This window comes from Grammomys surdaster, unplaced genomic scaffold, assembly GCF_004785775.1.
Source record: "Grammomys surdaster isolate TR1022 unplaced genomic scaffold, NIH_TR_1.0 211, whole genome shotgun sequence".
In the NCBI taxonomy this organism is placed as follows: domain Eukaryota; kingdom Metazoa; phylum Chordata; class Mammalia; order Rodentia; family Muridae; genus Grammomys; species Grammomys surdaster.
This window is the reverse complement of record NW_021604656.1, coordinates 9,743,481-9,750,637: the sequence shown is the minus strand read 5'-3', so window position 1 is coordinate 9,750,637 and position 7,157 is coordinate 9,743,481. Positions and strand designations below refer to the sequence as shown.

The following is a 7,157-nucleotide window of genomic DNA, read 5'->3' as shown; positions in this document are numbered from 1 at the left end:
AAGTCAATTATTCAGAAAGTTGCTAGAGATTTCAGAGACCACTTCCAGACAGGTTTTCATCTTCATCATATGAATGGAAATAACTATGTATACAACTTCCCAAAGGATGAATTGACAGCCCCAACTAGAGTTGTACTAAATACTTCAAACTAACAGTACTTTCTATTAGACAGACATATTATGGATGCCAGCAACATGATCCGGTTTACTAACAGCATCTTGAATGATATAGTACCAGCCAAAGGAGGTGTTAGCATTTTTCAGAGATTGAAAAGAACAGTATTTGGTGTCAAATCTACAGTTCTATCTGCATTCAAGAGCTCTCTGTATATGGGCTATTTTCTCTTCTGCTGGCTTCTGGGTGTCATCGGTATCATGGGCTATATAATCTACACAACTGACACAGACAGAGGCTACATAGCAGAGTAATAGGCATCCAAAAGTGAAATGGAAAACCAGGAACAGATAGAAGAGAGCAAAAAGCAGGAGTCCAGCAGTATTCCTAATGGCTACTCTGCAAGAGCCCAAGTATGTATTAGACTAGAAGAAAGAAAAACCTCACAGATAAAAGACAATATTTGATAGTATTTCAAAGTGTTGAAGAATATTTGTTGAATTTAGAGATTTGATCATTATCTATTTACAGAAGAGAACATGTTCTTTGTATTTTGCTAATAACAGCTACACTAACTAAAGTAATCCTTCCATAAGTGGAAAGATGTTTGGACCAAAGAGATGAAAAGTTTGTCCACAACAAAGTCAGATCACTGTATCAGTAACCTTGTAGATGTCCATTCTGTACACTATGTGCATGTTCTCTGACAAAGTTAAGAGATTTGGACAAAATATTAACTTGACCATTAAGGTAGAAGCAGAGAAAAATAGTATTTTCAACTACTATATCAATTCTCCTATTTTTGCATAAATTTTATATAAGCAAATTAGGTCTTTAAAATTTAAACATTTTTAAGAGAAAGTAGTAACTTTTTCCATGTATCAATTTAAGATTCCTAGTTTTAAAATGGTGATGATTTTATACAACATAATGATTTGATTTTATTAGTAGCTTTTAACAAAGAAAGACATATTAAGACTTATACTCATTTGCATTATTGTGATATTGGCATATGGTCCCATGAATTGTAGGGAGAAAAAGGATCAGAGGGAGTGCTAGCTACAGCCTCTGCCCTGTGCTGTTCAGCAGAGCATACTGTAGAGAGCCTTTTACTACACTTTAATTTTTGCCAGCACAGACTAGTATTTTGTTTTGTGTTGTGTTTTTTATAGCTTGACAGTACTTCTAATATTTCTATTAATTAAGAATGTTTTCAGAAGTAATATAAATCATGGTTTTATGATATGCCACACCTCTATTGTGGGAGGCCATAACATGTTGGTGATATAATCAACGTGCTAACCTCAGATGTCATGTACAAAGGGAGAGCTTCTTTTTCCTTCTTAAGACTCTCAGCTTTGCCTCCATGACAGTCACAACCTCTCATCTTTCATCTAGAAGTGAGTATTTTGTGATAATGTGTTTACATCAGAATCAAGGCAGCTCTCTTCATAATCTAGAAGAAGTTTAACCCTGTAATTCAGTTATAAGTCCCAGGGTTAAATACCAAAAGCAGAATCCTTCAAGAAATTGGAATTCCACCTTTTCTTTTATGTGTAAAGTTCTGACTTCTGAAATACATTTGTAGCTCATTAATGTTCAAGCAACATTTAAGAGTGGAGTGGGTAGGCCTGGTGAGGTGGGGTGGAGGGAGATGGGAGAGGAGGTATGGGATGAGGAACTGTTGGAGGGAGGATTAGGAGGGGGATAACAACTGGACTGTTAAAAAAAGATTAAAGATAATTTTCAAAAGATTATTTCAGAGAATGTGCATGCTTAGTCCAGCATCCTCAGCATCTCTGTCCTAAAATCCCTTTTCACTGCTCACGTCAATAGTTGTGTAGCTTTCCTCACTTGAAGCTAGTTGGAGATTTATTAGATATATAGGTTTTGTTTTCTTCTCACTCAAAGGACTACTGGAATGTAGTTTAGAAATGATGTAACAGATGCCAAAAGAGTAAAGGTAGTGAGAATGTCTCTAAAGAGCTGGAGCAATTGTGTCTACTGTTTCTCTTTAGTCAGTTTTATTGTCCATGATATTTTTAATGTTTTGACTTGGTTGCTTTTGATTTTCAGATAAAAATATTTTCATCAGTGTTTTATGATGAAATGGACCCAGGGGTAAATCACTTAGTTATTCTTTTTTCATTTTTTATTGGATATTTTATTTACATTTCAGATGTTATCCCCTTACCCCATTCCCCCCCCTTCGCATCCAGGAACCCCCTATCCCATTGCCCCTCCTCCTGCTTCTCTTCGGATGTGCCCCTACCTACCCCCCCACCTCCCCACCCTCAAATTCCCCCACACACGGAGTCCAGCCTTCATGGGACCAAGGAATCTCCTCTCCCACCTATGTCCAACAGGGTCATCCTCCCTTACATATACAGCTGGAGCCATGGATCCCTCCCTAAGTGCTCCCAGGCTGGTGGTTTAGACCCTGGGAGCTCTGGTTGGTTGGTATTATTGCTCTCCTCATGGGGTCACAAACCTTTTCAGCTCTTTCAGTCTTCACTCTGACTCCTCCATTGGGAACCCCTTGATGAGTTCAATGGTTAGCTGTGAGCATCTGCCTCTGAATATGTCAAACTCTTGCAGACCTCTAAGGACACAGCTATATCAGGCTCCTGTCAGCATGCACTTCCTGACATCCACATCAGCGTCTACCTGATTGTCAGAAATTGTTAAAACAGTGTGAGATGTTAAGACTTAAGTGGCAGAACTGAGTTTGCCACTTTATTTTTACAAATATGTATATTCTTATGAATGTGTCTGAGTCCCAGGAATGAGCCAAAAACTAATTTTGTCATTTGGACTAAGCTATAAATGTGCTTGAAGGTCTGTGTTACTACTAACTGGTTGAACTGTGCTATTCTGTCTTGTGGCGCCAATTGGAAACCTTTGCTTTTCTAAAATAAAGTAATTAAAAACACTTTAAAAATAAATATTTTTCTGTCTGCTGAAATGTATATATAGCTTAATATGGGATTCACAGGTCAGAAGGGTATCCACATACCTTTATTCTGTGTATCCGGGCTCAATGCATCCTGAAACCTTTCCCCATGACCTGTCAGCTGCTGTGGAGGTTTTGTAAGTTTCAGTGAATCTTAGATAATAACAGGAGGTAGCTGTATGCATCACATGAATGATCACTCTACAGGATCACTCTTCTTCAGATGTCTTCTTCAGAGAAACTATTTGTGCTGTGAGTAGAAATTGTAACTACCACTAATAAACAGAATGTTTCCTAATGAAGTAGGAATGACTATCTCAGGGGGATGATATTGAATCACTGCTGCAGCTGTGTTCAATCAAATGGCTGATCTGTGATCTCCTTTTCTTATGGCATTCTTGTATTCACCACCAACTAGGCCAGCACTAAGCAAAGGAATCACAGCGTGTTTGTTGCTTGACAGAAAATAAGAGAGTTAAACAATCCTACAGTTAAAGGAAGCTGTTGAGGATCTACATATAAACAAGAAACATAAAGCAAAGACCTTTGAATGTAAACCCATGTGGGTCACACCTGGAAGAATAAACTAGTGGACGATCACCAGGAAGTTTCCAATGGATTATTTGTTTTGAAACACAAAAGAAGATATGTGCTTTATAGTCATATAAAAATATAAAATATGAAAAAAGATATTCCCAGTTTCTTTAGAGTCCCACAGTAAAGACTTTGGAGGTCCTTTATTAGTGGTGACAAACCAAACTCCTTAAGTACTTTTATGATATTCTTGTCCAATGTGAAATTTGCAGGCCTTTGAGGAATTGATACAGATGTAAGAAAGGACTTTCTGAATATGACTCCATTCACTCAGGAATTAAGGTCAACTATTGACAAATAATATCTCAGAAAACTAAACTGGTTGTGTAGAGCAAAGGCAGTGATCAATCAAGTGAAAGGAAGCCCACAGCATCAGAGAGAGGTTTTGCCAGCCAAACTTCAGAAGGAGAATTAATATTTAGAATACACAAAGAACTTAAAATCAACTCAAAATCAGGAAGACAAATGACCCTACTGGAAATTGGGTACAGTTTGACCAGAGTTCTCCAATGTGAAATTTAAACTGGCTAATAAATACCTTTTAAAATGTCATTCAATATCTTTCTTTAGCAATCAGAGAGATGCAAATGAAAGCTATTTTGAGATTACATCTTTCCCCACTCTGAATGGATAATGTAGGACAGCTGATACTGAATGCTGGTAAGGGTGCAGAGGAAGAGGAGCTCCCACTCATTCCTGGTAGGAGTGCAAACTGGTACAGCCACTATGAAAAGCAGTGTGGAGAAGTCTCAAAAGTCAACACTACATAGATCTACCGTATCACCCAGACATACCAACCCTTGACTTATGCCCAAAGGAATCAACATCCTACCCTTCATTTGCTATCTTTGCAGTGTTCACCACCATTCTAGTCACAATGTCACAGAAACAGAAACAACAAAATTCCCTTCAACTGATAAACAAATATGTGAAAATGTGTTACATATTACATACATTGGAATTTTAATATATATGTGTGTGTGTGTGTGTGTGTGTGTGTGTGTGTGTGTGTGTGTGTGTTTTGCAGGACATTTACTGCCCATTGTATTTGCAGTAGAGCTCTGAGATTGGGCAGTAGAAGAAGTAGGCGGAGCTAGGAGCTGGGAGGAGGAAGGAGGAGAGAAAGAAGGAGGAAGAAAGGAGAAGGAGGCAAGATGGCAGGAAATGTCACCCTCGTGTCTCTAGCAGTCATTCATATAAAGGTTAAATAATTTGAGTTAACAATTCTAATTGTGTAGATATCTTGTGGATTGAGTATTTGCTGGTATATAAATTCATTTGGTTAATCTTTAAGCATTAAGAGTCTTATTTCTACCGGATACCTCGAGGATGGTGGTTATTTCCTGGGCTTTGGGGACTGGTCACCATGGAGCTGATCAGTGGTGACAACAGCCATGCTGACATCTCATGGGTCCCGGCCTGGAACTTCTGGCCAGCTGGTTAAAGTGGGAACATAGAGCAGAGAACTTGCTGGAGGCCAGGAAGCTAGCCAGAGCCGAGCCACATGCCGCCTTTTCAAATATCTCCTGCTACATACAAACATTATATACATATATATATATATAAAACAGAAAAACGAAACCATGAAATTTGCAGATACATGAAGGAAATTAGGAAGTAGTGTTCAGAGTGAGGTGATGCCACCTGTTTCTCTCCTCTTTGTGGATATAACTTTAAATCTTTGGATATAAGTATACAATGGAGAATACCAGCAAGTAAAAATGACCCATCAGGACAGTGAGAGAAGGAGCCCTGGAGAGGGGCATAGAAGGAGACAGCTACTATGTAGGGGAAAGGGAGGGATAGAAAAGGAGACTTTAAGTGAGGAAAGGGGCCAGGGAAGCCAAAGGAGGCTGAAGGGATTACACTACACACACACAGACACAGAGAGAGAGAGAGAGAGACAGACAGACAGACAGACAGACAGACAGAGACAGAGAGACAGAGAGAGAGAGAGAGACAGAGAGAGACAGAAAGAGACAGAGAGAGAGACAGAGAGAGACAGACAGACAAAGACAGAGAGAGACAGAGAAAGAGAGACAGAGAGAGACAGAGATAGAGAGACAGAGAGATAGAGAAACAGACAGAGACAAAGACAATGGAGATTAAATGAAGTTAGGCCTTTTGATGGTAATTTTCCCTCAAGATTTATAGACTATCAAGAACCTCAATGTCAGATATGAGAAACTTCCCTTCAAGTTGGTGGGCAGGGGACTCCAAGAGACAACCCAGGGGGCATCTCTGGGACTAGCTGGAAGCCTGGTATGAGAGAGGCTACCAGGAGTCTATGGGGGTGAGCCTGGTTGAGATTCCTACCAGTGAGGGATGTGGAGACTGAAGTGGCCACCTCCTGTAGTCAGGCAGGATTTCTGGTGAAGGGAAGGTGACATGAACCCACTCATAAAATTTTCAATCCAAAGTTTGTCCTGCCTACATGACGTGCAGGGATAGGGATGGAGTGGATACTGAGACCAGCCAATGACTGCCCCAACTTGAGACCCATCCCATGTAAAACTATGCCAACCCCTCACACTATTAATGATACTCTGGTATGCTTGCAGATAGGAACCTAGCAAGGCTGTCTCCTGAGAAGCTTCATCGAGCGAAGGATACATTCCTAAAGAGAATATGTTGTAAGGATTACGTTGTATGAGCCGCCCAGAGCAGGCAAATGAGTAGATAGACATACTAGCATTCATGGAGGGCTGGGGTCATGGGGACAATAGGTGAATGCTAGTGAGAGATTTTGTTGTTTATGTTTTTGTTTTGTTTTTTGCCTTTTTTGGGTTTTTTTGTTGTTTTTGGTTATTGTTTTGTTTTGTTGCTAGTTTGATGAAAATGTTCTAAAGTTAGATAATGATGATGGCTTCCCAACTGTGCACATACAGTGTAAAGCTCTGAACTGTATAGTTTAAATGGGGAACTTTATGAAACATAGATTATATCTTTAAAAAGTTGTTCAAAAAAAAACCAAAACAGACAACCCAAACGATATAGGCTATTTTCATTTTCCTTGGTTGACTCCCAAAGCATGCAGGTACAACACACTTTGGACACATGACAATCACTAAATAAGACGTAGTCATGAATTTGAAAGGGAGTAGGGACACAGGAGGGTCAGGGTAGGCAGAAGAATGGGTAATAAATAAAAGTATCAAAAATGTGAGTTTAAATATGATTAGGGAAATTGGCAGAAAAGAGAACATATGCATGAACTTAACACTTGGGAAATTGTGAGTCTTCCATAAAGAAAGAATGTGCTAGTCTTATGTAAATAATTATGTAGTTGTTTTGAGAAATAGAGATTTTAAGTGAAGATGAGTCAAAGCAAGTCAATGTTCCTCCTTTGTCATTTTGATTACAAAATGTTTTGACTCCCTTGTATCCTTTGAATCTCAGGGAAGAAGGATAGAAAGACCACATGACTGACAGGATCCCATGTATGGTTCTTGGAGGACATCAGAACCACAGTCAAACTTTCTGCAAAATTAAAAA

General features: G+C 39.2%; 1 protein-coding gene and 1 pseudogene; both read left to right on the top strand.

The window, feature by feature from the left end:
* The window catches only part of LOC114624857, a 1,311-nt pseudogene extending 743 nt beyond the window's left edge, over window positions 1-568 (top strand).
* The window catches only part of LOC114624854 (testin-2), a 46,650-nt gene that overhangs the window by 23,405 nt on the left and 16,088 nt on the right, over window positions 1-7,157 (top strand).